At 44.9% G+C, this 27,967-nt stretch overlaps 7 non-coding genes across 7 annotated transcripts; 4 read left to right on the top strand and 3 right to left on the bottom strand.

Moving 5' to 3' along the window:
- The first annotated feature begins 3,317 nt into the window (after positions 1-3,317).
- LOC140286413 (U5 spliceosomal RNA) lies at positions 3,318-3,432 on the top strand. Its single transcript, XR_011911230.1, has one exon. It is a non-coding gene; the product is annotated as a U5 spliceosomal RNA (small nuclear RNA).
- A 308-nt stretch (positions 3,433-3,740) lies between these two features.
- LOC140286404 (U2 spliceosomal RNA) lies at positions 3,741-3,924 on the top strand. Its single transcript, XR_011911222.1, has one exon. It is a non-coding gene; the product is annotated as a U2 spliceosomal RNA (small nuclear RNA).
- Positions 3,925-7,174: 3,250 nt separating this feature from the next.
- Positions 7,175-7,288, bottom strand: LOC140286415 (U5 spliceosomal RNA). The gene has a single exon (XR_011911232.1). It is a non-coding gene; the product is annotated as a U5 spliceosomal RNA (small nuclear RNA).
- A 9,250-nt stretch (positions 7,289-16,538) lies between these two features.
- On the top strand, positions 16,539-16,651 carry LOC140286418 (U5 spliceosomal RNA). Its single transcript, XR_011911235.1, has one exon. It is a non-coding gene; the product is annotated as a U5 spliceosomal RNA (small nuclear RNA).
- A 316-nt stretch (positions 16,652-16,967) lies between these two features.
- LOC140286424 (U2 spliceosomal RNA) lies at positions 16,968-17,158 on the top strand. The gene has a single exon (XR_011911237.1). It is a non-coding gene; the product is annotated as a U2 spliceosomal RNA (small nuclear RNA).
- Positions 17,159-19,791: 2,633 nt separating this feature from the next.
- On the bottom strand, positions 19,792-19,982 carry LOC140286414 (U2 spliceosomal RNA). The gene has a single exon (XR_011911231.1). It is a non-coding gene; the product is annotated as a U2 spliceosomal RNA (small nuclear RNA).
- Positions 19,983-20,298: 316 nt separating this feature from the next.
- Positions 20,299-20,412, bottom strand: LOC140286407 (U5 spliceosomal RNA). Its single transcript, XR_011911225.1, has one exon. It is a non-coding gene; the product is annotated as a U5 spliceosomal RNA (small nuclear RNA).
- Between the last annotated feature and the right edge of the window lie 7,555 nt (positions 20,413-27,967).

Genomic DNA, 27,967 nt, shown 5'->3' with positions numbered 1-27,967 from the left:
TCCCTAGTTGAGGTCAGCAAAGCCCCGTCCCCACTGTAAACAGTGTTGACTGTGAGCCGCTTCCCCCCCCTGAGACGCCGGATGGTGGACCAGAATCTCTTCGAGGCCGTCCGGAAATCGTTCTCCATGGTCTCACCGAACTCCTCCCAGGCCCGAGTTTTTGCCTCAGCAACCGCCGAAGCCGCAGCCCGTCTGGCCTGTCGGTACCTATCAGCTGCTTCCAGGGTCCCACTGGCCAAAAAGGCCCGATAGGACTCCTTCTTCAGCTTGACGGCTTCCCTCACCACTGGTGTCCACCAGCAGGTTCGAGGGTTGCCGCCACGACAGGCACCGACCACCTTACGGCCACAACTCCGATCAGCTACCTCGGCAATGGAGTCACGGAACATGGCCCATTCGGACTCAATGTCCCCCACCTCCCCCGGGATATGGTTGAAGCTCTGCCGGAGGTGGGAGTTAAAGCTCCTTCTGACGGGGGATTCTGACAAACGCTCCCAGCAGACCCTCACAATACGTTTGGGCCTGCCAGGTCTGATCGGCATCCTCCCCCACCAGCGGAGCCAACTCACCACCAGGTGGTGATCAGTTGACAGCTCCGCCCCTCTCTTCACCCGAGTGTCCAGGACATACGGCCGCAAGTCCGATGATACAACCACAAAGTCGATCATCGAACTGCGGCCAAGGGTGTCCTGGTGCCAAGTGCACATATGGACACCCTTATGTCTGAACATGGTGTTCGTTATGGACAGTCCATGACCAGCACAGAAGTCCAACAACATAACACCACTCTGGTTCAGATCGGGGGGGCCGTTCCTCCCAATCACACCCCTCCAGGTCTCACTGTCATTGCCCACGTGAGCATTGAAGTCCCCCAGCAGAACCAGTGCCTCCCCCAGAGACTCCAAAAAGGGTGGGTACTCTGAACTGCTGTTTGGCGCATAGGCACAAACAACAGTCAGGACTCGTCCCCCCACCCGAAGGCGGAGGGAGGCTACCCTCTCGTTCACTGGGGTAAACCCCAATGTACTGGCACACAGCCGGGGGGCAATAAGTATGCCCACACCTGCTCTGCGCCTCTCACCACGGGCAACTCCAGAGTGGAAGAGAGTCCAACCCCTCTCAAGAGGACTGGTTCCAGAGCCCAAGCCGTGCGTCGAGGTGAGTCCGACTATATCTAGCCGGAACCGCTCAGCCTCGCGCACCAGCTCCGGCTCCTTCCCCAACAGAGAGGTGACATTCCACGTCCCAAGAGCTAGCTTCAGTAGCCGAGGATCAGACCGCCAAGGCCTCTGCCTTCGGCTGCTACCCAGCTCACATCGCACCCGACCCCCTTGGCCCCTCCCAAGGGTGGTGAGCCCGTCGGAAGGGGGACCCACGTCATCATTTCGGGCTATGCCCGACCGAGCCCCATGGGCACAGACCCGGCCACCAGGCGCCCGCTGCCGGGCCCCACCCCCGGGCCTGGCTCCGGGGGGAGGCCCCGGTGTCCCATATCCGGGCAAGGGATCACGAGGTCCAAATTTTTTGTTCATCATAAGGAGTCTTTTGAGCTGTTCTTTGTCTGGTCCCTCATCTAGGATCTGTTTGCCTTGGGTGACCCTACCAGGGGCTTAAAGCCCCGGGCAACATAGCTCCCAGACTCATTGGGGCACGCAAACTCCCCCACCACGATAAGGTGACAGCTCAGGGGGGAGAAATCCGAAGACCTCCGCCCCAAATTTTGTTGATATTTAGTCGGACATTCGCACCTTACCCGCTTTTGGCAAACTATGGCCTTCTTGCAGCCAAACAACTCTGATCTTGCTTTTGATGATGTAAGGTTGGGCATTCAGACCTTGCTTCACCTGCTTTTCACCAAATATAGTCGGACATTCACACCTTCTTGCAGCCGAACACTTCCGCTCCACCTTTAAGTGTTCTATCACACCTTTTTTTTCACCGCATTTTATACATTATGGTTGGAAATTTTCAACCACTCTCATCCGAAGACCTCTCCTCCAGCTTTTGTTAATATATTTGAACTTTAGTTTGACATTCAAACCTTCTTGCAGCTGAACCACCTCCGCTCCCTGTTTTGATCATATATGGTCTGGCAATACTATCTTTTCTTACCCGTTTGTGAGTAATTATGGCTGGACATTCACACCTACTTGCAGTCGAACACAACCTCTCTCGCTTTTGATGATGTATGGACCGGCATTTTTACCTTTTCTAACACATTTTTCAGCAATTATGGTCGGAGATTCACACCTACTCACAGCCGAACAACTCCGCTCCCGCATTTGATGGTGTATAGTCGGGCATTCTCACCCTTTCTCATCAGCTTTTTGCAAATTATGATCTGACATTCACACCTACTTGCAGTCGAACAGCTCTGCTCCCGCTTTTGATTATGTTTGGTTGGATATTCGACTCTTTTCTTACCCGCCTATTACTTACTATGGTTGGACATTCAAACCTTCTTGTAGCCGAACACATCCGCTCCTGCTTTTGATGATGTATGATTTGGCATTCGCATCTTTTCTTACCCATTTTTCAGTAATTATGGGTGGACATTCACACCTTCTTGCAGCTGAACACCTCCTCTCCCGCTTATTATCATGTGCGGTTTGATATTCGAAAATTCTCTTTCATGTTTTCTAGCAATTATTGATGGACATTCAGACCTTCTTTCAGCCGAAAACCTCCGCTCCCTCTTTTGATCATACATTGTCGGGCATTCGCACCTTTTCTTACCCGCTTTTTACAAACTTTAGTCGGACATTAACACCTTCTTGCAGCTTAACCACCTCCGCTCCCTGTTTTGATCATGTATGGTCTGGCAATACTACCTTTTCTTACCCAATTGTGAGTAATTATGGCTGGACATTCACACCTACTTGCAGCCGAACACCACCTCTCCCGCTTTTGATGATGTATGGACCGGCATTCTTACCTTTTCTAACACATTTTTCAGCAATTATGGTTGGAGATTCACACCTACTCACAGCCGAACACCTCCGCTCCCGCATTTGATGGTGTATATTCGGGCATACGAACCTGTTCAAACCTGCTTTTTACAAACCATGGTCGGACTTTCACACCTTCTTGTAGCTGAACAACTCCGCTCCCTCTTTTGATTGTGTACAGTCGGGCATACAAACCTGTTCTTACCCGCTTTTTACAAACTATGGTCGGACATTCAAACCTTCTTGTAGCCGAACACATCCACTCCTGCTTTTGATGATGTATGGTTGGGCATTCGCACCTTTGCTCACCATGGGGAAGGTGGCTATACCAACTAGCCTGATGCCCTGCTCCCGCAGTGACGGATAATCGTACTCTGGTTTCTCTTCATAACATACAAGTCTTTCGCCTTTTACTAAAGACTTCCGTGGAGAGCAGCACTAATGAGTTGTTTCTATTATTGGCAGGCTTTACCTTTGCGGGTTAAGCCCTTTCTGTCTGTGCAAAAGAAATCTTGCTACTTTGCAGAGTGACTTCTCTGAGTAGAGTCGCCTTACTTGTTGCGACTGTGCCGATGTTCGAAGCTGGAGTGCAAAGTTGTTGCTTGAATGGTGCTTGCTGGAGCATGCGGGAGTGCAAAGTTATACCATTTAAAAGGGCTGAAGAGTGCTCAGTGCAGCGTGTGGGCGGAGGTGCAACGTGACACTCTGGCCACCTATGGCCATAAAAAGAACACTGCTAAAAGTGCGCATTGTGCCAGCAAAGGGCCCTCGGACCTGAAACAGTGGACAGTTATCGCTTCTCGGCCTTTTGGCTAAGATCAAGTGTAGTATCTGTTCTTATCAGTTTAATATGTCCTCTATACGAGGACAACATATTAAATGGATTTTTAAGAATAGGAGTTGAAAAAGAAGCTTGCTCTGTTCACTCCAAGCCTCGACCCGGTACTGCAGTGCCGCTGGGAACGGTGCGCTCTCCTCTGCTCTTGTGAAAAAGCAAACAGCGGTGCAGGATGGAAGTTTCAGGGAGCCCAAGATGAAACTTTCTTTTAATCTGCTGAGAAAAGAGAGTGAATGTGAAGTGGACTTTAACACGGCTCTGGGAGCGAGCCGAGTGCGGGCTAACCGGGAGAATTGCTTGAAAGAAACGCGACACCGAATGAGTGGTCAGAACAAAGCCTCAATACGGTGTTCCCGTGGTGTTTGTGGCTGCCTTGTCTTTTGCACAGAGTAAAAGACAAGGCAGCCATCGAATAGATTGTTTCTACTTGGTCAGCCGAGGAGCAGGGGGGGGGGGGGGCAAGCGTCTCAACCAAGCAAAGCTCACCAAGTAGGAACAATCGGGCCCTTTTCGATGGCTGCAACACCTGAAAGAGATATTGATGCGAGACCCGATCAAATGCTTTTTCAAAGTCTAAATTTAAGATGACAAGCCGGGTGTTTCTGTCTCTAGCGTAATCAATGATGTCTCGAATCAGTACGAGGCTGTCGGTGAGTTGTCTCCCTGAGATGGCACAAGCTTGGTCTGGGTGAATTACCTCCTCTAAAACAGAGGACATCCGTGTCGCTAAAACCTTGCTAAAAAGTTTACAGTCAAAGTTTAAAAGTGTGATGGGCCTCCAATTCTTTAGGTCAGTCTTATCATTTTTTTTATAAAGTAGAGTCACTATTCCCACTCTAAAACTGTCAGGCAGTCGGTCGAGTTTTTCAAAATCTTTAAAAACATCTAAAATGTCTGATGATAAAAGGTCCCAATAGGTCAGATAGAATTCTGCAGGAAGCCCGTCTAAACCCGGAGCTCGACTTCTCTTAAAACCTGTTAGGCATTTTTTTAACTCTAAAGCAGTAAAATTCTGTGTCAAGTGTGCATTCTCTTTTACGGTTTTGTCAACGAATTTTAAGATTTCTGCCGATGTTTCCAAGTGCACTGGTTTCTCTTTGTACATGTTACTAAAAAAGGTATGTACAGTTTCAATCATCTCTTGTGTGGATTTTGTTAAAAACCCATCTTCTCTTTTTAGATTTTGAATACACTCCTTTTTATTTATAACTTTCTTTCTTTTTCACCTTCCTCAATTTCCTGCTCCCTGCTTCTTACAAAAATTCCTTTACTCTTTATTTCTGCTAAAACTGACATTTCCTTTTTGACATCTTTGATTTCTTCTTTAAAGTCTAAGCCACACTGATTTAGTTTAAAGTAGCGCTGTAAGCGTTTATGTAGTCCCATCATACATCTATTCTCTTTCCTTTTTTTACGTTTACCTTGCTGTTTAAAAAAAGTCTGGGTCGTTTCCTTCACCATTTCCCACCATTGTGCATGTGTTTCGTAGAGGTCTTGAAGGGTCTGCCACTCTTTATAACATTCCCTGTACTGACTGACTATGATTTCATCCTCCAACAGGGAACAGTTGAGTTTCCACAGACCACTTCCTACCGTCACACCAGAAGGGGGTGAAAGGGTGCAGGAGAGCATAAGGTGGTCTGAAAAGAAAACAGGGGTTAATCTAACATCAGTGGGTGGGCAATCTCTAGTAAAGAAATAATCAATGCGAGAGGCTCTAGTGCCATCATGACTAAACCAGGTGAAGCCCTCCTCTCTGGGATGCATGGTTTTAAAACAGTCAGTAAGCTTAAAATCCCTGCATATGCCCTGAAGTAAAATCAAAGTCTTATCCACTTTAAAATCTACCCCTGCTCTTTTTCTATCTTTCCTGCTCAAGATACAGTTAAAATCCCCTCCTACAACTAAAGGTACTTGCCCTAGCATGTAAAGCTGTATATCTTCTAAAAGGTCATACCTTTCATTTTTTCCATTGAAACCATAAATATTTAAGAGGTTAAAGTCTTGCCCCATAAAATTCAAGTGTGCTAAAAGTGCCCGTCCGTCTCTCACCACTGTGCTACCTTTCACCAGAACATGCGGATTTTTAATTAGAATGGCCACACCATCATTTTTATTTTGATTTGAGCCACTCCATATCGATAAATGGGGCCACATTTCCTCCCATTGTCTATGGTTTTTTAAAAAAGGTAGTCCACATTCTTGTATTAAAAACACATCTGATTTTATGGAGTCTAAGAAGGATAAAATACTCTGGGCTCTTGTCTTTGATTTCACACTTCTCACATTTAGTGTTGAGAAGGTGAGAACCATTAAAAGCATAAAGGAAAGTAGGTATGTCATTTTCGTTTTTCTAAGTTATCAAAACCAATTACACACAGGTTATTTCTTGGGAAACTAGCTCTTCCTTCATTTCTTTAGGTGAAAAGTGAGTAGGGTGATCTATATTTCCTTTTCGGACTCTCGGTGTTGGCCTCTGACGCAATGTTGCATTTAACTTTGAGTCCCTGGGGGTTGATTGCAGAGCTGAAGTTAAAAAGGAGACCTCATTTGGTGAGTCGGAGGGGAAGACTCTAGGTTCTTCCACTGAAGAACTGTCTGAAAGGGACCTAACCCTTCCCCTCTTCTCTGATACCACTGGGGAATCAGAGGCTCAGATGCCGTCCTCTTCGGCTGTTGACCTTCGGGGAGGTGAGTATCTTCACTAGACTCACCTGTCTGCTCTTCCTCCTCATTTAGCGTAGCTCCACCCTCTGCCTGTGAATTCTCACAGACTTCAACACTGAGTGGTGAGGCCTCTACAGGCCCCTCCCCTTTTTGCTCCTCACTTCCAATCCAAGCTTTTGGCGGGAAGTTTGAATTTATTGGGTCAACCTCTTCACTTTGTTCACCAACTGCCACCTTTGGTCCTTCTCTTTGTTGGCTTGACTGTGGCTTTACCGTCTTTAATTTGTTGGCAAAAGATTTAGGGCAATCTCTGAAGAGGTGATTTAATTCTCCACAGAGATTACATTTCCTGCCATTTGGACACTCTCCAAAAGTTTGCCCAATTTCTCTGCTCTTCCCACATAACACCTTGGTACAAGCCTCAACCAGGTGCCCATGCTCACCACACTTGCGGCAGAACTTGGGCTGCCCCTGGTAGTGGATGTAACCTCGGTTTTCAAGGTGGCCAGAGTGTCGCCCACCCGCTGCACTGAGCACTCTTCAGCCCTTTTAAATGGTATAACTTTGCACTCCCGCACGCTCCAGCAAGCACCATTCAAGCAACAACTTTGCACTCCAGTAGCTTCGAACATCGGCACAGTCGCAACAAGTAAGGCGACTCTACTCAGAGAAGTCACTCTGCACAGTAAAAAGATTTCTTTTGCACAGACAGAAAGGGCTTCACCCGCAAAGGTAAAGCCTGCCAAAAATAGAAACAACTCATTAGTGCTGCTCTCCACAGAAATCTTTAGTAAAAGGCGAAAGACTTGTACGTTATGAAGAGAAACCAGAGTACGATTATCCGTCACTGCGGGAGCAGGGCATCAGGCTAGTTGGCATAGCCACCTTCCCCATGGTGAGCTTTGCTTGGTTGAGACGCTTGCTCCCCCCCCCCCCCCCCCCCCCTTGCTCCTCGGCTGACCAACTAGGAGCAATCGGGCCCTATTCGATGGCTGCCTTGTCTTTTACTCTGTGCAAAAGACAAGGCAGCAACAAAAACACCACGAGAATCCCGTGTTGAGGCTTTGTTCTGATCGCTCATTCGGTGTCGCGTTTCTTTCAAGCAATTCTCCCGGTTAGCCCACACTCGGCTCGCTCCCATAGCCGTGTTAAAGTCTACTTCGCATTCACTCTCTTTTCTAAGCAAACTCTTGGGATTTTATCTATAAAATGAATTCCTTCACTCAAACTATGTGAAAACTGCTTTGTCCTTAATATTTACCATGTCTAGAAAGATTTAAAAAAAAAAAACAACGTTGTACTTTGCAGTAAAAGAAAGAGCAAATCTAAAGTTTCAGGAATCCGAGAATAAGCTTACTTTCATGAGTTCTTCACGATTTCGGATTTTGCTATAAAATGAATTCCTTCACTCAAACTAAATTAAAACTGCTAAACCGCTAATCTGTTATATGTAAGGCAGATGTCAAATTCACCGAAATAGGATCAAAGGGTATTCGGCCAATCGAGCTGTAGCAGCTTCGGTAAAAGAGTGTAAGTTGAAGAGTTTGTGAATAAAGGTGTGCGCACACATAGTGTGCTGTACGAAAATAGGCAGGGAGCAATGCCGGCTGGGGTATATGTTCTTGTATGTTGTCTGACTGTTTGATTTGAATGTGTGGCTTTGACACGCTTCACTGTGGTTGTTAACTGTGTGGTGTGTCCTGAAATGTTATATGTTTGGGCTGTGTGACATGCTTAATGCTTGTCAGTAGCTACCCACTTATTCATATATAGCAACTGACAACATAAGAAGTCCGGACATACTTTGATAGTAGTTGTAGAAGTATCCTTATTGATAATAGATCACTAATTCATAGTGATAGAACAGTAGATGAACAGGTGCTTGCACATGTCTCACGAAAATAAAATGGGTGTATGATTGCTGACGGCAGAGCAATACTGCCAAACTTATGAGTTCTTGTGGCAAACTTGATTCAGTGTCTTGACGTGTATACGCTGTTTCGCTGACTTGATTGTCACAAGAAACAAAGTGTGTTTGATAAGATCCGACCATTTTATTACGGGAGGATCAGTATGTATGGATTCTGATGTGACTGATAAACCCATTCGTATCTTAAGCATAATCTAATACGTGAGACAAAGCCCTGGCACACGATAAAAAAAAAAAAAGAGAGAGAGCGGTTTTGTGTCCCCACAGTCCATAATGTAGAAAAGAGAGAAAAAAGCCTTTCTGATTTGGTGTGTGTGCTCATAGTGCAGAGTGTAGAGAAAAGAAAGCCGTTTTGGTGTCACGGGTGTTGTGACTTACACACACACACATTTCTAAATTGAGAAAGGAAATTATTTTAGAGGAAGCACTAGAGTTTAGATCCCACATTTGTTGATAGGCATTCATTTATTTCTTCACTTCTGATGAAGTTTCAACAATAAACAACAAACTTTGTATTATGAGAAAGAACCAGACTCATTCTTCAGGAATCCGAAAATAAGCTCTATTTTATGAGTTATGCACGAATTCGGATTCTCCTATAAAACGAATTCATTAACTCAAACCAAGTTAAGACTGCTTTGTCCTTCATATTTATTCATGTCTAATCAAGTTTCAACGATAAACAACGTTGTACTTTGTAGAATGAGAAAGAACTTCTTCAGCAATAAGCATCTCTCGACATATGACGAAATACAGATTTTGCTATAAAATTAATTCCTTCTATCAGCCTGACTTAAAACTGTTTGTCCTCCTTATTTATCCACTTCAAATCAAGTTTCAACAATTAAAAAAAATTTGTAGTTTGAGAAAGAACAACTTAATCTTCAGCAATCAGTATAAAAAGAGGTGCAAATGCCAACCATACATACCTAAAAGGTGGAGCAGAAGTCTTCAGCTGCAAGTAGGTGTGAATGTTCTACCATAATTTGTAAAAAGCGGGTAAGAAAAGGTTCGAATGCCCGACTATATATTAACAAAAGCGGGAGGAGAGGTCTTCGGATGAGAGTGGGTGAGAATTTCCAACCATAATCTATAAAATACGGTGAAAAAAAATATGTGAATGCCTCATAGAACACTAAAAGCGGAAGTGTTCGGCTGCAAGAAGGTGTGAATGTCCGACTATATTTGGTGAAAAGCAGGTGAAGCAAGGTCTGAATGCCCAACCTTACATCATCAAAAGCGAGATCAGAGGTGTTTGGCTGCAAGAAGGCCATAGTTTGCCAAAAGCGGGTAAGGTGCGAATGACCGACTAAATATCAACAAAAGTGGGGGCGGAGGTCTTCGGATGCAAGTGGGTGTGAATATCCCACCATACAAGTATGGTGGAGAGGAAGCTGTGAATGGCCGACCATAGTATAAGGCGGGTGAGAGAAGGTGCGAATGTCAAACCATACATAATCAAAACAGGGAGCGGAGGTGTTCTGCTGTAAGAAGGTGTGAATGTCCAACCATAGTTGGTAAAAAGCGGGTAAGAAAAGGTTAAAATACCCGACTGTACACAATCAATAGCGGGAGTGGAGTTGTTCGGCTACTAAAAGGTGTGAAAGTCCGACCATGGTTTGTAAAAAGCGGGTAAGAAAAGGTGCGAATGCCCGACAATGTATGATGGTGTATAGTCGGGCATTCTCACCCTTTCTCATCAGCTTTTTGCAAATTATGATCTGACGTTCACACCTACTTGCAGTCGAACAGCTCTGCTCCCGCTTTTGATTATGTATGGTTGGATATTCGAACCTTTTCTTAACTGCTTTTTACAAACTTTGGTTGGACGTTCACACCTTCTTGTAGCCGAACACATGCACTCCTGCTTTTGATGATGTATGGTTGGGCATTCGCACCTTTTTTTTACCCATTTTTCAGGTATTATGGGTGGACATTCACACCTTCTTGCAGCTGAACACCTCCTCTCCCACTTATGATCATGTGTGGTTTGATTTTTGAAAATTTTCTTTTATGTTTTCTAGCAATTATTGATGGACATTTAGACCTTCTTGCAGCTGAACACCACCTCTCCCGATTTTGATTACGTATGGACCGGCATTTTTACCTTTTCTAAACACATTTTTCAGCAATTATGGTTGGAGATTCACACCTACTCACAGCCGAACAACTCCGCTACCGCATTTGATGGTGTATAGTCGGGCATTCTCACCCTTTCTCATCAGCTTTTTGCAAATTATGATCTGACATTCACACCTACTTCCAGTCGAACAGCTCTGCTCCCGCTTTTGATTATGTTTGGTTAGATATTCGAACCTTTTCTTAACTGCTTTTTACAAACTTTGGTCGGACGTTCACAATATCTTGCAGCCGAACACCTCCGCTTCCGCTTTTGATGGTGTATATTCGGGCATACGAACCTTTTCTTACCCGCTTTTTACAAACCAAGGTCGGACTTTCACACCTTCTCTTAGCTGAACAACTCCGCTCCCTCTTTTGATTGTGTACAGTCGGGTAATTTAACCTTTTCTTACCCGCTTTTTACCATCTATGGTCGGACATTCACACCTTCTTACAGCGGAACACCTCCGCTCCCTCTTTTGATGATGTATGGTTAGGCATTCGCACCTTTTCTTACCCATTTTTCAGTAATTATGGGTAGACATTCACACCTTCTTGCAGCTGAACACCTCCGCTCCCGCTTTTGATGATGTATAGTCGGGCTTTCGAGCCTTTTCTTACCCGGTTTTTACAAATTATGGTTGGACATTCAGACCCTGCAGCCGAACACCTCCGCTCTCTCTTTTAAACATACATTGTTGGGCATTCGCACCTTGTCTTACCCACTTTTTACAAACTATAGTCAGACATTCACACCTTGCAGCTGAACCTCCGCTCCCTGTTTTGATCATGTATGGTCTGGCAATACTACCTTTTCTTCCCCCGTTTGTGAGTAATTATGGCTGGACATTCACACCTACTTGCAGTCGAACAGCTCTGCTCCCGCTTTTGATTATGTTTGGTTGGATATTCGAACCTTTTCTTAACTGCTTTTTACCAACTATTGTTGGACATTCACACCGTCTTACAGCGGAACACCTCCGCTCCCTCTTTTGATGGTGTATGTTCGGGCACTCGAACCTTTTCTTACCCGCTTTTTACAAACTATGGTGAGACATTCAAACCTTCTTGTAGCCGAACACATCCACTCCTGCTTTTGATGATGGGTATTCAAACCTACTTGTTGCCCGCTTTTCATTAATTATGGGTGGACATACACACCTTGTCGCAGCCAAACACCTCCGATCCCTGTTTTGATCATGTATGATTGGACATTCGCAACTTTTCTCACCCGCTTTTTACTATGGTCGTCCATTCACAGCTTCCTCTCCACCATACTTGTATGGTGGGATATTCACACCCACTTGCATCCGAAGACCTCCGCCCCCACTTTTGTTGATATTTAGTCGGTCATTCGCAGCTTACCCGCTTTTGGCAAACTATGGCCTTCTTGCAGCCAAACACCTCTGATCTCGTTTTTGATGATGTAAGGTTGGGCATTCAGACCTTGCTTCACCTGCTTTTCACCAAATATAGTCGAACAGTCACACCTTCTTGCAGCCGAACACTTCTGCTCTACCTTTTAGTGTTCTATGGGGTATTCACACCTATTTTTTCACCGCATTTTATTGATTATGGTTGGAAATTATCACCCACTCTTATCCGAAGACCTCTCCTCCTGCTTTTGTTAATATATAGTCGGGCATTCAAACCTTTTCTTACCCGCTTTTTACAAATTATGGTCGAACATTCACACCTACTTGCAGCCGAACACCTCCGCCCCCGCTTTTGATGGTGTATAGTCGGGCTTTCGAGCCTTTTCTTCCCCGGTTTTTACAAATTATGGTTGTACATTCAGACCTTGCAGCCGAAAACCTCCGCTCCCTCATTTGGTCATACATTGTCAGGCATTCGCACCTTGTCTTACCCGCTTTTTATAAACTTTAGTCAGACATTCACACCTTGCAGCTGAACCACCTCCGCTCCCTGTTTTGATAATGTATGGTCTGGCAATACTACCTTTTCTTACCGGTTTGTGAATAATTATGGCTGGACATTCACACCTACTTGCATCCAAACACCACTTTTCCCGCTTTTGATGATGTATGGTCCGGCATTCTAGTCTTTTCTAACACATTTTTCAGCAATTATGGTTTGACATTCACACCTACTCACAGCCGAACACTTCCGCTCCCGCATTTGATGGTGTATAGTCGGGCATTCTCACCCTTTCTCATCAGTTTTTTGCAAATTATGATCTGACATTCACACCTACTTGCAGTCGAACAGCTCTGCTCCCGCTTTTGATTATGTTTGGTTGGATATTCGAAACTTTTCTTCACTGCTTTGTACAAACTTTGGTCGGACGTTCACACCTTCTTTTAGCCGAACACATCCACTCCTGCTTTTGATGATGTATGGTTGGGCATTCGCACCTTTTCTTACCCATTTTTTACAAACTATGGTCGGACATTCGCACCTTCTTGCAGCTGAACACCTCCTCCCCCGCTTATGATGATGTGTGGTTTGATATTCGAAAATTTTCTTTCATGTTTTCTAGCAATTATTGATGGACATTCAGACCTTCTTGCAGCTGAACACCTCCGCTCCTGCTTTTGATGATGTATAGTCGGGCTTTCGAGCCTTTTCTTCCCCGGTTTTTACTAAATTATTGTTGGACATTCAGACCTTCTTGCAGCCGAAAACCTCCGCTCCTTCTTTTGATCATACATTGTCGGGCATTCGCACCTTCTCTTACCCGCTTTTTACAAACCAGGGTCGGACTTTCACACCTTTTAGTAGCCGAACAACTCCGCTCCCGCTATTGATTGTGTACAGTCGGGTATTTTCACCTTTTCTTACCCGCTTTTTACCAACTATGGTCAGACATTCACACCTTCTTACAGTGGAACACCTCCGCTCCCTCTTTTGATGGTGTATGTTCGGGCATTTGAACCTTTTCTTACCCGCTTTTTACAAACTGTGGTCGGACATTAAAACCTTCTTGTAGCCGAACACATCCACTCCTGCTTTTGATGATGTATGGTTGCGCATTCGTACCTTTTCTTACCCATTTTGCAGTAATTATGGGTGGACATTCACACCTTTTTGCATTTTAACACCTCCTCTCCCGCTTATGATCATGTGCGGTTTGATATTCGAAAATTCTCTTCCATGTTTTCTAGCAATTATTGATGGACATTCAGACCTTCTTGCAGCTGAACACCTCCGCTCCAGCTGTTGATGGTGTATAGTCGGGCTTTCGAGCCTTTTCTTCCCAGATTTTTACAAAATATGGATGGACATTCAGACCTTGTTTCAGCCGAAAACCTCCGCTCCCTCTTTTGATCATACATTGTCGGGCATTCGCACCTTTTCTTACCCGCTTTTTACAAACCATGGTCGGACTTTCACACCTTTTAGTAGCGGAACAACTCTGCTCCCGCTATTGATTGTGTACAATCGGGTATTTTAACCTTTTCTTACCTGCTTTTTGCCAACTATGGTCGGGCATTCACACCTTCTTACAGCGGAACACCTCCACTCCCTTCTTTGATGGTGTATGTTCGGGCATTCGAACCTTTTCTTACCCGCTTTTTACAAACTATGGTCAGACATTCACACCTTCTTGCAGCCGAACACTTCCGCTCTACCTTTTAGTGTTCTATGGGGTATTCACACCTTTTTTTTCACCGCATTTTATAGATTATGGTTGTAAATTCTCACCCAGTCTTATCCGAAGACCTCTCCTCCTGCTTTGGTTAATATATAGTCGGGCATTCGAACCTTTTCTTACCCGCTTTTTACAAATTATGGTCGAACATTCACACCTACTTGCAGCCGAACACCTCCGCTCCCGCTTTTGATGGTGTATAGTCGGGCTTTCGAGCCTTTTCTTCCCCGGTTTTTACAAATTATGGTTGGACATTCAGACCTTGCAGCCGAAAACCTCCGCTCCCTCTTTTGATCATACATTGTCAGGCATTCGCACCTACTTGCAGCCGAATACTTCCGCTCCACCTTTTAGTGATGTATGGTTGGCATTTGCAACTTTTCTTACCCTTTCTTACCCTACTGATTGCTTAAGATTAAGTTGTTTTTTCTCAAACTACAACATTTTTTTAATTGATGAAACTTGATTTGAAGTGGATAAATAAGGAGGACAAACAGTTTTAAGTCAGGCTGATAGAAGGAATTAATTTTATAGCAAAATCTGTATTTCGTCATATGTCGAGAGATGCTTATTGCTGAAGAAGTTCTTTCTCATTCTACAAAGTACAACGTTGTTTATCGTTGAAACTTGATTAGACATGAATAAATATGAAGGACAAAGCAGTCTTAACTTGGTTAGAGTTAAGGAATTCGTTTTATAGGAGAATCCGAATTCGTGCATAACTCGTAAAATAGAGCTTATTTTCGGATTCCTGAAGAATGAGTCTGGTTCTTTCTCATAATACAAAGTTTGTTGTTTATTGTTGAAACTTCATCAGAAGTGAAGAAATAAATGAATGCCTATCAACAAATGTGGGATCTAAACTCTAGTGCTTCCTCTAAAATAATTTCCTTTCTCAATTCAGAAATGTGTGTGTGTAAGTCACAACACCCGTGACACCAAAACGGCTTTCTTTTCTCTCTTTTCTCTACACTCTGCACTGTGAGCACACACACCAAATCAGAAAGGCTTTTTTCTCTCTTTTCTACATTATGGACTGTGGGGACACAAAACCGCTCTCTCTTTTTTTTTTTGATTGTGTGCCAGGGCGTTGTCTCACGTATTAGATTATGCTTACGATACGAATGGGTTTATCAGTCACATCAGAATCCATACATACTGATCCTCCCGTAATAAAATGGTCGGATCTTATCAAACACACTTTGTTTCTGGTGACAATCAAGTCAGCGAAACAGCGTATACACGTCAAGACACTGAATCAAGTTTGCCACAAGAACTCATAAGTTTGGCAGTATTGCTCTGCCGTCAGCAATCATACACCCATTTTATTTTCGTGAGACATGTGCAGGCACCTGTTCATCTACTGTTCTATCACTATGAATTAGTTTATCTATTATCAATAAGGATACTTCTACAACTACTATCAAAGTATGTCCAGACTTCTTATGTTGTCAGTTGCTATATATGAATAAGTGGGTAGCTACTGACAAGCATTAAGCATGTCACGCAGCCCAAACATATAACATTTCAGGACACACCACACAGTTAACAACCACAGTGAAGCGTGTCAAAGCCCAAACATGTAACATTCAACAGGACACTTACACAACACATTCAAATCAAACAGTCAGACAACATACAAGAACATATACCCCAGCCGGCATTGCTCCCTGCCTATTTTCCTACAGCTCACTATGTGTGCGCACACCTTTATTCACAAACTCTTCAACTTATACTCTTTTACCGAAGCTGCTACAGCTCGATTGGCCGAATACCCTTAGATCCTATTTCGGTGAATTTGACATCTGCCTTACATGTAACAGATTAGCGGTTTAGCAGTTTTAATTTAGTTTGAGTGAAGGAATTCATTTTATAGCAAAATCCGAAATCTTGAAGAACTCATGAAAGTAAGCTTATTCTCGGATTCCTGAAACTTTAGATTTGCTATTTCTTTTACTGCAAAGTACAACGTTGGTTTTTTTGTTTAAATCTTTCAAGACATGGTAAATATGAAGGACAAAGCAGTTTTAACATAGTTTGAGTGAAGGAATTCATTTTATTGATAAAATCCCAAGAGTCTGCTGAGAAAAGAGAGTGAATGCGAAGTAGACTTTAACACGGCTCTGGGAGCGAGCCGAGTGCGGGCTAACCGGGAGAATTGCTTGAAAGAAACGCGACACCGAATGAGCGGTCAGAACAAAGCCTCAATACGGTGTTCCCGTGGTGTTTTTGTTGCTGCCTTGTCTTTTGCACAGAGTAAAAGACAAGGCAGACATCGAATAGGGCCCGATTGTTCCTACTTAGGCAGCCGAGGAGCAAGGGGGGGGGGGGGAGCAAGCATCTCAACCAAGCAAAGCTCACCATGGGGAAGGTGGCTATGCCAACTAGCCTGATGCCCTGCTCCCGCAGTGACGGATAATCGTACTCTGGTTTCTCTTCATAACGTACAAGTCTTTCGCTTTTAATAAAGACTTCTGTGGAGAGCAGCACTAATGAGTTGTTTCTATTTTTGGCAGGCTTTACCTTTGCGGGTGAAGCCCTTTCTGTCTGTGCAAAAGAAATCTTGTTACTGTGCAGAGTGACTTCTCTGAGTAGAGTCGCCTTACTTGTTGCCACTGTGCCGATGTTCGAAGCTGGAGTGCAAAGTTGTTGCTTGAATGGTGCTTGCTGGAGCGTGCGGGAGTGCAAAGTTATACCATTTAAAAGGGCTGAAGAGTGCTCAGTGCAGCAGGTGGGCGGAGGTGCAAAGTGACACTCTGGCCACCTATGGCCATAAAAAGAACAGGGGTGTTAGCGGACAAGTGCGCATTGTGCCAGGAAGGGCCCTCGGACGTGAACCAGTGGACAGTTGTCGCTTCTCAGCCTTTTGGCTAAGATCAAGTGTAGTATCTGTTCTTATCAGTTTAATATCTGATATGTCCTCTATACGAGGACTACATATTAAATGGATTTTTAGCAATAGGAGTTGAAAAAGTAGCTTGCTCCGTTCACTCCAAGCATTGACCCCGTACTGCAGTGCCGCTGGGAACGGTGCGCTCTTCTCTACTCTTGTGAAAAAGCAAACAGCGGTGCAGGATGCAAGTTTCAGGGAGCCCAAGATGAAACTTTCTTTTAGTCTGCTGAGAAAAGAGAGTGAATGCGAAGTAGACTTTAACACGGCTCTGGGAGCGAGCCGAGTGCGGGCTAACCGGGAGAATTGCTTTAAAGAAACGCCATACCAAATGAGCGGTCAGAACAAAGCCTCAATACGGTGTTCCCGTTGTGTTTTTGTTGCTGCCGCTGTTTGCTTTTTCACAAGAGCGCACCTGTTGAGGGGGGGCTTGGGGGGGCCTGGGTGATGGTGGGTCTCAGGCCCGGGCTGCTGCGACTGGTGTGACCGGGTGGTTTGTTTGTTTGTTTTTTGTTGTTGTTTGTTTGTTTTTTGTAGAGGTCCTCCGGAGTGGGGTTGGGTTGAGTGGGGTGGGGCGGGATGGGTACCTTCTGGGGGTACAGTAGCTCCCAGAATATGGTCGCTGCAGGCCCCGAGCCTGGTGGACATCAGGCCCTCCTGTCCTGTGTTGGCTCCCTTTTAAAAAGTACAGAACTTAGAACAGGTCTAGTCCCTGGCTTTCGGCAGAACTGTCTTCTTTACTTTTTTTTTTTTTCCCCTTATCGTGTTCAGCATTATGGCAGCAGAATTGTAGTCTGAATACCTTTGATGCCAAACAGATTTGCTTTGCCAAGGGAAGTTTTATAAATGTAAAGCTCCCCTTGATGCCCATTTATTTATTTCTGTTTACAATAAATGACATGTAATAGAACTGAACCGGACCGGGGGACAAGGAAAGAAGAAGAGGAAAGAAGAGAAAAACAGAACATACATCGCATACAACACAGCTGTGGATATAGATGACCTGAGACGACATGATAATACATCAACTGCTTAGCGACCATGCTACTGGACTAATGAATGTGGTTGTGTGTGTGTGAGAACATGCAACACCCATGGCACAGGACCTACATGATAACCGTGCTTAGTTATGAGTGTATAAGCGTACAGGGCCACAATCCACAGCCCCCCCAAGCAATCAGAAGCAGGCAGAGAGGGCCACAAGACCCAGGCCACCAGCAGCCCCCACAGAGCACAGAACCCAGGAAGCCCACCGCAGGGGCAACCACGCATCCACCCAGAAGACTGCAGAGGAAGCCCCCGGAAAGAGCCCCCATAAGCATAGGGCAGAGGCCCTCCGGGAGCCAGGGGCAACAGCCCACCGACGTCGCCAGGCCCCAGCCGCCCAGACATGGGCCGTGCACTGGATCCGGGCCCCAGGAGCCCGAGCGCCCCCAAACCCCCCGGCAGAGGCCCCACCCAATACCCAGGAGGGCCAAGCGCCCCAGACAGCCACACAGTGGGTCAGCGCCTGCCCCAGCACCCCTGGCCAAGTGCCCTGGGAGTCAAGACGTGCCCACAGGTGGGTGAAGTCGTGAGCAGCGGAGAGAGGCCACGCCGCCCCCCCCATCGGGAGAAGCACAGGCAGGCCAGGCGACAGCAAGTCCAAGATCCAGGCCCAATCATTACCACACACACTTTCATGTCCCATACATCCACACGTCCTCCCTCCCTCGACTCCGCTGGGGTGTAGTGCAGCGGGCACACCAGGGGGCCAGCAGCCCCCCAGCCACCACAGACCCCAAACCAGCAGAACAATTAATTAATCCTCCTGGCCCCTCCCGCCCCGAGCAGCAACCAGGAAGCAGGGGTGTGCGAAGAAGACCCCTCCCCTCACCCTTCTGGCTCTTCAATATTTTCTAATAGTGAGCAATTAAAATTGAGGGGCAGCCAAACTTGTAGAACTGGGAGCGTGGCCCTCTGGGCAGTCTACATACCCAAAGAGCCCCGCCCACCAGATGCCACTCAGTGTAACCACCCCCCAAGACCTAATGTGTGTGTGTGAGTGTGTTTGATAAGTAGTAATGTCTAAGGTGTAATTAAAACAGGGGTGGGAACTGCAGAGTGCAACTACTGCAGAGTCCACTACACCCCACCGAACACACACGCCCCCAAAACCCTTCATGTGTGAGTGTGTGCTGTGTACAGGAGCCAGAAGGGAGAGGGGTATGGGGATATACACTGGGGGCAGCCAGGGACTGGCTGCAATAGGCATCCCCGCTACCAGGAAGCCAACACAGGACAGGAGGGCCTGATGTCCACCAGGCTCGGGGCCTGCAGCGACCATATTCTGTGAGCTACTGTACCCCCAGAAGGTACCCATCCCGCCCCACCCCACTCAACCCAACCCCACTCCGGAGGACCTCTACAAAAAACAAACAAACAACAACAAAAAACAAACAAACAAACCACCCGGTCACACCAGTCGCAGCAGCCCGGGCCTGAGACCCACCATCACCCAGGCCCCCCCAGGCCCCCCCTCAACAGGTGCGCTCTTGTGAAAAAGCAAACAACGGCAGCAACAAAAACACAACGGGAACACCGTATTGAGGCTTTGTTCTGACCGCTCATTTGGTATGGCGTTTCTTTCAAGCAATTCTCCCGGTTAGCCCGCACTCGGCTCGCTCCCAGAGCCGTGTCTACTTCGCATTCACTCTCTTTTCTCAGCAGACTAAAAGAAAGTTTCATCTTGGGCTCCCTGAAACTTGCATCCTGCACCGCTGTTTGCTTTTTCACAAGAGTAGAGAAGAGCGCACCGTTCCCAGCGGCACTGCAGTACGGGGTCAATGCTTGGAGTGAACGGAGCAAGCTACTTTTTCAACTCCTATTGCTAAAAATCCATTTAATATGTAGTCCTCGTATAGAGGACATATCAGATATTAAACTGATAAGAACAGATACTACACTTGATCTTAGCCAAAAGGCCGAGAAGCGACAACTGTCCACTGGTTCACGTCCGAGGGCCCTTCCTGGCACAATGCGCACTTGTCCGCTAACACCCCTGTTCTTTTTATGGCCATAGGTGGCCAGAGTGTCACTTTGTACCTCCGCCCACCTGCTGCACTGAGCACTCTTCAGCCCTTTTAAATGGTATAACTTTGCACTCCCGCACGCTCCAGCAAGCACCATTCAAGCAACAACTTTGCACTCCAGCTTCGAACATCGGCACAGTCGCAACAAGTAAGGCGACTCTACTCAGAGAAGTCACTCTGCACAGTAACAAGATTTCTTTTGCACAGACAGAAAGGGCTTCACCCGCAAAGGTAAAGCCTGCCAAAAATAGAAACAACTCATTAGTGCTGCTCTCCACAGAAGTCTTTAGTAAAAGGCGAAAGACTTGTACGTTATGAAGAGAAACCAGAGTACGATTATCCGTCACTGCGGGAGCAGGGCATCAGGCTAGTTGGCATAGCCACCTGCCCCATGGTGAGCTTTGCTTGGTTGAGACGCTTGCTCCCCCCCCCACCCCCACCCCCCACCCCCCCTTGCTCCTCGGCTGACCAAGTAGGAACAATCGGGCCCTATTCGATGGCTGCCTTGTCTTTTACTCTGTGCAAAAGACAAGGCAGCAACAAAAACACCACGGGATAACCGTATTGAGGCTTTTTTCTGACCGCGCATTCGGTGTCGCGTTTCTTTCAAGCAATTCTCCCGGTTAGCCCGCACTCGGCTCGCTCCCAGAGCCGTGTTAAAGTCTACTTCGCATTCACTCTCTTTTCTCAGCAGACTCTTGGGATTTTATCAATAAAATGAATTCCTTCACTCAAACTATGTTAAAACTGCTTTGTCCTTCATATTTACCATGTCTTGAAAGATTTAAACAAAAAAAAACAACGTTGTACTTTGCAGTAAAAGAAATAGCAAATCTAAAGTTTCAGGAATCCGAGAATAAGCTTACTTTCATGAGTTCTTCACGATTTCGGATTTTGCTATAAAATGAATTCCTTCACTCAAACTAAATTAAAACTGCTAAACCGCTAATCTGTTACATGTAAGGCAGATGTCAAATTCACCGAATTAGGATTATTCGGTATTCGGCCAATCGAGCTGTAGCAGCTTCGGTAAAAGAGTATAAGTTGAAGAGTTTGTGAATAAAGGTGTGCGCACACATAGTGAGCTGTAGGAAAATAGGCAGGGAGCAATGCCGGCTGGGGTATATGTTCTTGTATGTTGTCTGACTGTTTGATTTGAATGTGTTGTGTAAGTGTCCTGTTGAATGTTACATGTTTGGGCTTTGACACGCTTCACTGTGGTTGTTAACTGTGTGGTGTGTCCTGAAATGTTATATGTTTGGGCTGCGTGACATGCTTAATGCTTGTCAGTAGCTACCCACTTATTCATATATAGCAACTGACAACGTAAGAAGTCCGGACATACTTTGATAGAGTAGTTGTAGAAGTATCCTTATTGATAATAGATAAACTAATTCATAGTGATAGAACAGTAGATGAACAGGTGCCTGCACATGTCTCACGAAAATAAAATGGATGTATGATTGCTGACGGCAGAGCAATACTGCCAAACTTATGAGTTCTTGTGGCAAACTTGATTCAGTGTCTTGACGTGTATACGCTGTTTCGCTGACTTGATTGTCACAAGAAACAAAGTGTGTTTGATAAGATCCGACCATTTTATTACGGGAGGATCAGTATGTATGGATTCTGATGTGACTGATAAACCCATTCGTATCTTAAGCACAATCTAATACGTGAGACAACGCCCTGGCACACGATAAAAAAAAAAAAAGAGAGAGAGCGGTTTTGTGTCCCCACAGTCCATAATGTAGAAAAGAGAGAAAAAAGCCTTTCTGATTTGGTGTGTGTGCTCATAGTGCAGAGTGTAGAGAAAAGAAAGCCGTTTTGGTGTCACGGGTGTTGTGACTTACACACACACATTTCTGAATTGAGAAAGGAAATTATTTTAGAGGAAGCACTAGAGTTTAGATCCCACATTTGTTGATAGGCATTCATTTATTTCTTCACTTCTGATGAAGTTTCAACAATAAACAACAAACTTTGTATTATAAGAAAGAACCAGACTGATTCTTCAGGAATCCGAAAATAAGCTCTATTTTACGAGTAATGCACGAATTCGGATTCTCCTATAAAACGAATTCCTTAACTCTAACCAAGTTAAGACTGCTTTGTCCTTCATATTTATTCATGTCTAATCAAGTTTCAACGATAAACAACGTTGTACTTTGTAGAATGAGAAAGAACTTCTTCAGCAATAAGCATCTCTCGACATATGACGAAATACAGATTTTGCTATAAAATTAATTCCTTCTATCAGCCTGACTTAAAACTGTTTGTCCTCCTTATTTATCCACTTCAAATCAAGTTTCAACAATTAAAAAAATGTTGTAGTTTGAGAAAAAACAACTTAATCTTAAGCAATCAGTAGGGTAAGAAAGGGTAAGAAAAGGTGCAAATGCCAACCATACATCACTAAAAGGTGGAGCGGAAGTATTCGGCTGCAAGTAGGTGCGAATGCCTGACAATGTATGATCAAAAGAGGGAGCGGAGGTTTTCGGATGCAAGGTCTGAATGTCCAACCATAATTTGTAAAAACCGGGGAAGAAAAGGTTCGAATGCCCGACTATATATTAACCAAAGCAGGAGGAGAGGTCTTCGGATAAGAGTGGGTGAGAATTTACAACCATAATCTATAAAATGCGGTGAAAAAAAAGGTGTCAATACCCCATAGAACACTAAAAGGTAGAGCGGAAGTGTTCGGCTGCAAGAAGGTGTGAATGTCTGACCATAGTTTGTAAAAAGCGGGTAAGAAAAGGTTCGAATGCCCGAACATACACCATCAAAGGAGGGAGCGGAGGTGTTCCGCTGTAAGAAGGTGTGAATGTCCGACCATAGTTGGTAAAAAGCAGGTAAGAAAAGGTTAAAATACCCTATTGTACACAATCAATAGCGGGAGCAGAGTTGTTCCGCTACTAAAAGGTGTGAAAGTCCGACCATGAATTGTAAAAAGCGGGTAAGAAAAGGTGCGAATGCCCGACAATGTATGATCAACAGCTGGAGCGGAGGTGTTCAGCTGCAAGAAGGTCTGAATGTCCATCAATAATTGCTAGAAAACATGGAAGAGAATTTTCGAATATCAAACCGCACATGATCATAAGCGGCAGAGGAGGTGTTCAAATGCAAGAAGGTGTGAATGTCCACCCATAATTACTGCAAAATGGGTAAGAAAAGGTACGAATGCCCAACCATACATGATCCTAACAGGGAGCGGAGGTGTTTGGCTGCGACAAGGTGTGTATGTCCACCCATAATTAATGAAAAGCGGGCAACAAGTAGGTTTGAATACCCATCATCAAAAGCAGGAGTGGATGTGTTCGGCTACAAGAAGGTGTGAATGTCCAACCATAATTGGCAAAAAGCAGGTAAGAAAAGGTTAAAATACCCTATTGTACACAATCAATAGCGGGAGCAGAGTTGTTCCGCTACTAAAAGGTGTGAAAGTCCGACCATGAATTGTAAAAAGCGGGTAAGAAAAGGTGCGAATGCCCGACAATGTATGATCAAAAGAGGGAGCGGAGGTTTTTCGCTGAAAGAAGGTCTGAATGTCCATCCATAATTTGTAAAAATTGGGGAAGAAAAGGCTCGAAAGCCCGACTATACACCATCAAAAGTGGGAGCGGAGGTGTTCAGCTGCAAGAAGGTCTGAATGTCCATCAATAATTGCTAGAAAACATGGAAGAGAATTTTCGAATATCAAACCGCACATGATCATAAGCGGGAGAGGAGGTGTTAAAATGCAAAAAGGTGTGAATGTCCACCCATAATTACTGCAAAATGGGTAAGAAAAGGTACGAATGCCCAACCATACATCATGAAAAGCAGGAGTGGATGTGTTCGGCTACAAGAAGGTTTTAATGTCCGACCATAGTTTGTAAAAAGCAGGTAAGAAAAGGTTCGAATGCCCGAACATACACCATCAAAAGAGGGAGCGGAGGTGTTCCACTGTAAGAAGGTGTGAATGTCTGACCATAGTTGGTAAAAAGCGGTTAAGAAAAGGTGAAAATACCCGACTGTACACAATCAATAGCGGGAGCGGAGTTGTTCGGCTACTAAAAGGTGTGAAAGTCCGACCCTGGTTTGTAAAAAGCGGGTAAGAGAAGGTGCGAATGCCCGACAATGTATGATCAAAAGAGGGAGCGGAGGTTTTCGGCTGCAAGAAGGTCTGAATGTCCAACAATAATTTTGTAAAAACCGGGGAAGAAAAGGCTCGAAAGCCCGACTATACATCATCAAAAGCGGGAGCGGAGGTGTTCAGCTGCAAGAAGGTCTGAATGTCCATCAATAATTGCTAGAAAACATGAAAGAAAATTTTCGAATATCAAACCACACATCATCATAAGCGGGAGAGGAGGTGTTCAGCTGCAAGAAGGTGTGAATGTCCGACCATAGTTTGTAAAAAATGGGAAAGAAAAGGTGCGAATGCTCAACCATACATCATCAAAAGCAGGAGTGGATGTGTTCGGCTAAAAGAAGGTTTGAATGTCCGACCATAGTTCGTAAAATGCGGGTAAGAAAAGGTTCGAATGCCCGAACATACACCATCAAAAGAGGGAGCGGAGGTGTTCCGCTGTAAGACGGTGTGAATGTCCAACAATAGTTGGTAAAAAGCGGGTAAGAAAAGGTTAAATTACCCGACTGTACACAATCAAAAGAGGGAGCGGAGTTGTTCAGCTAAGAGGTGTGAAAGTCCGACCTTGGTTTGTAAAAAGCGGGTAAGAACAGGTTCGAATATCCAACCAAACATAATCAAAAGCGGGAGCAGAGCTGTTCGACTGCAAGTAGGTGTGAATGTCCAGCCATAATTACTCACAAACGGGGGAAGAAAAGGTAGTATTGCCAGACCATACATGATCAAAACAGGGAGCGGAGGTTCAGCTTCAAGGTGTGAATGTCTGACTATAGTTTGTAAAAAGCGGGTAAGACAAGGTGCGAATGCCCAACAATGTATGATCAAAAGAGAGAGCGGAGGTGTTCGGCTGCAAGGTCTGAATGTCCAACCATAATTTGTAAAAACCGGGTAAGAAAAGGCTCGAAAGCCCGACTATACATCATCAAAAGCGGGAGCGGAGGTGTTCAGCTGCAAGAAGGTCTGAATGTCCATCAATAATTGCTAGAAAACATGAAAGAAAATTTTCGAATATCAAACCACACATCATCATAAGCGGGAGAGGAGGTGTTCAGCTGCAAGAAGGTGTGAATGTCCGACCATAGTTTGTAAAAAATGGGAAAGAAAAGGTGCGAATGCTCAACCATACATCATCAAAAGCAGGAGTGGATGTGTTCGGCTAAAAGAAGGTTTGAATGTCCGACCATAGTTCGTAAAATGCGGGTAAGAAAAGGTTCGAATGCCCGAACATACACCATCAAAAGAGGGAGCGGAGGTGTTCCGCTGTAAGACGGTGTGAATGTCCAACAATAGTTGGTAAAAAGCGGGTAAGAAAAGGTTAAATTACCCGACTGTACACAATCAAAAGAGGGAGCGGAGTTGTTCAGCTAAGAGGTGTGAAAGTCCGACCTTGGTTTGTAAAAAGCGGGTAAGAAAAGGTTCGTATGCCCGAATATACACTATCAAAAGCGGAAGCGGAGGTGTTCGGCTGCAAGATATTGTGAACGTCCGACCAAAGTTTTTAAAAAGCAGTTAAGAAAAGGTTCGAATATCTAACCAAACATAAGAATGAGTCTTTTCCGCTGTAGAAATCCCGACTATAGACCATCAAATGCGGGAGCGGAGGTGTTCGGCTCTGAGTAGGTGTGAATGTCTGAATATAATTGCTGAAGAATGTGTTAGAAAAGGTAAAAATGCTGGACCATACATCATCAAAAGCGGTAGAGGTGGTGTTCGGCTGCAAAAAGGTGTGACTGTTCGACTAAAGTTTGTAAAAAGTGGGTAAGACAAGGTGCGAATGCCTGACAATGTATGATCAAAAGCGGGAGCGGAGGTGTTCAGCTGCAAGAAGGTCTACATGTCCATCAATAATTGCTAGAAAACATGAAAGAAACTTTTCGAAAATCAAACCGCACATGATCATAAGTGGGATAGGAGGTGTTCAGCTGCAAGGTGTGAATGTCCACCCATAATTCCTGAAAAATGGGCAAAAAAAAGGTGTGAATGCCCAACCATACATCATCAAAAGCAGGAGTGGAAGTGTTCGGCTACAAGAAGGTGTGAACGTCCAACCAAAATATGTAAAAAGAAGTTAAGAAAAGGTTCGAATATCCAACCAAACATAATCAAAAGCGGGAGCAGAGCTGTTCGACTGCAAGTAGGTGTGAATGTCAGATCATAATTTGCAAAAAGCTGATGAGAAAGGGTGAGAATGCCCGACTATACATCATCAAATGCGGGAGCGGAGTTGTTCGGCTGTGAGTAGGTGTGAATGTCCAGCCATAATTACTCACAAACGGGTAAGAAAAGGTAGTATTGCCAGTCCATATATGATCAAAACAGGGACCGCAGTGGTTCAGCTGCAAGAAGGATTTGAAGAGGTTTTCGGATGCAAGTGGGTGTGAATATCCCACCATACAAGTATGGTGGAGAGGAAGCTGTGAATAGCCGACCATAGTTTGGAAAAAGCGGGTAAGAAAAAAGGTTTGAATGCCCGAACATACACCATCAAAAGAGGGAGCGGAGGTGTTCCGCTGTACGAAGGTGTGAATGTCCGACCATACTTGGTAAAAAGCGGGTAAGAAAAGGTTAAAATACCCGGCTGTACACAATCAATAGCGGGAGCGGATGTGTTCGGCTACAAGAAGGTGTGACAGTCCGACCATGGTTTTTAAAAAGCGGGTAAGAAAAGGTGCGAATGTCCGACAATGTATGATCAAAAGAGAGAGCGGAGATTTTCGGATACACGAAGGTTTGAATGTCCTACCATAGTTTGTAAATAGCGGGTAAGAAAAGGTTCGAATGCCCGACTATACAACATAAAAAGCGGGAGCGGAGGTGTTCCGCTGTAAGACGGTGTGAATGTCAAACCATAGTTTGTAAAAAGCGGGTAAGAAAAGGTTAAAATACCCGACTGTACACAATCAATAGCGGGAGCGGAGTTGTTCGGCTACAAGAAGGTGTGAAAGTCCGACCATGGTTTGTAAAAAGCAGTTAAGAAAAGGTTCGAATATCCAACCAAACATAATCAAAAGCGGGAGCAGAGCTGTTCGACTGCAAGTAGGTGTGAATGTCCAGCCATAATTACTCACAAACGGGGGAAGAAAAGGTAGTATTGCCAGACCACACATGATCAAAACAGGGAGCGGAGGTTCAGCTTCAAGGTGTGAATGTCTGACTATAGTTTGTAAAAAGCGGGTAAGACAAGGTGCGAATGCCCAACAATGTATGATCAAAAGAGAGAGCGGAGGTGTTCGGCTGCAAGGTCTGAATGTCCAACCATAATTTGTAAAAACCGGGTAAGAAAAGGCTCGAAAGCCCGACTATACATCATCAAAAGCGGGAGCGGAGGTGTTCAGCTGCAAGAAGGTGTGAATGTTCGACTAAAGTTTGTAAAAAGCTGGTAAGACAAGGAGCGATGTCCCGACATTTGTATGATCAAAAGCGGGAGCGGAGGTGTCCAGCTGTGAGTAGGTGTGAATGTCCGACCATAATTGCTGAAAAATGTGTTAGAAAAGGTAAGAATACTGGACCATACATCATCAAAAGCGGGAGAGGTGGTGTTCGGCTGCAAGAAGGTGTGAAAGTCCGACAATGGTTTGTAAAAAGCGGGTAAAAAAAGGTTCGAATGCCCGAATATACATCATCAAAAGCGGAAGCGGAGGTTTTCGGATGCAAGAAGGTGTGAACGTCTGACCAAAGTTTGTAAAAAGCAGTGAAAACCGAGAAAAAGCTTTTCGTGAGTTCTGCATGATTTGGGATTTTGCTTATAAAATGCATT

The sequence above is a fragment of the Leuresthes tenuis genome, unplaced genomic scaffold (genome assembly GCF_036924035.1).
Source record: "Leuresthes tenuis unplaced genomic scaffold, fLeuTen1.0.hap1 SCAF_91, whole genome shotgun sequence".
Classification (NCBI taxonomy): domain Eukaryota; kingdom Metazoa; phylum Chordata; class Actinopteri; order Atheriniformes; family Atherinopsidae; genus Leuresthes; species Leuresthes tenuis.
This window is presented reverse-complemented; position numbering and strand designations above follow the sequence as displayed.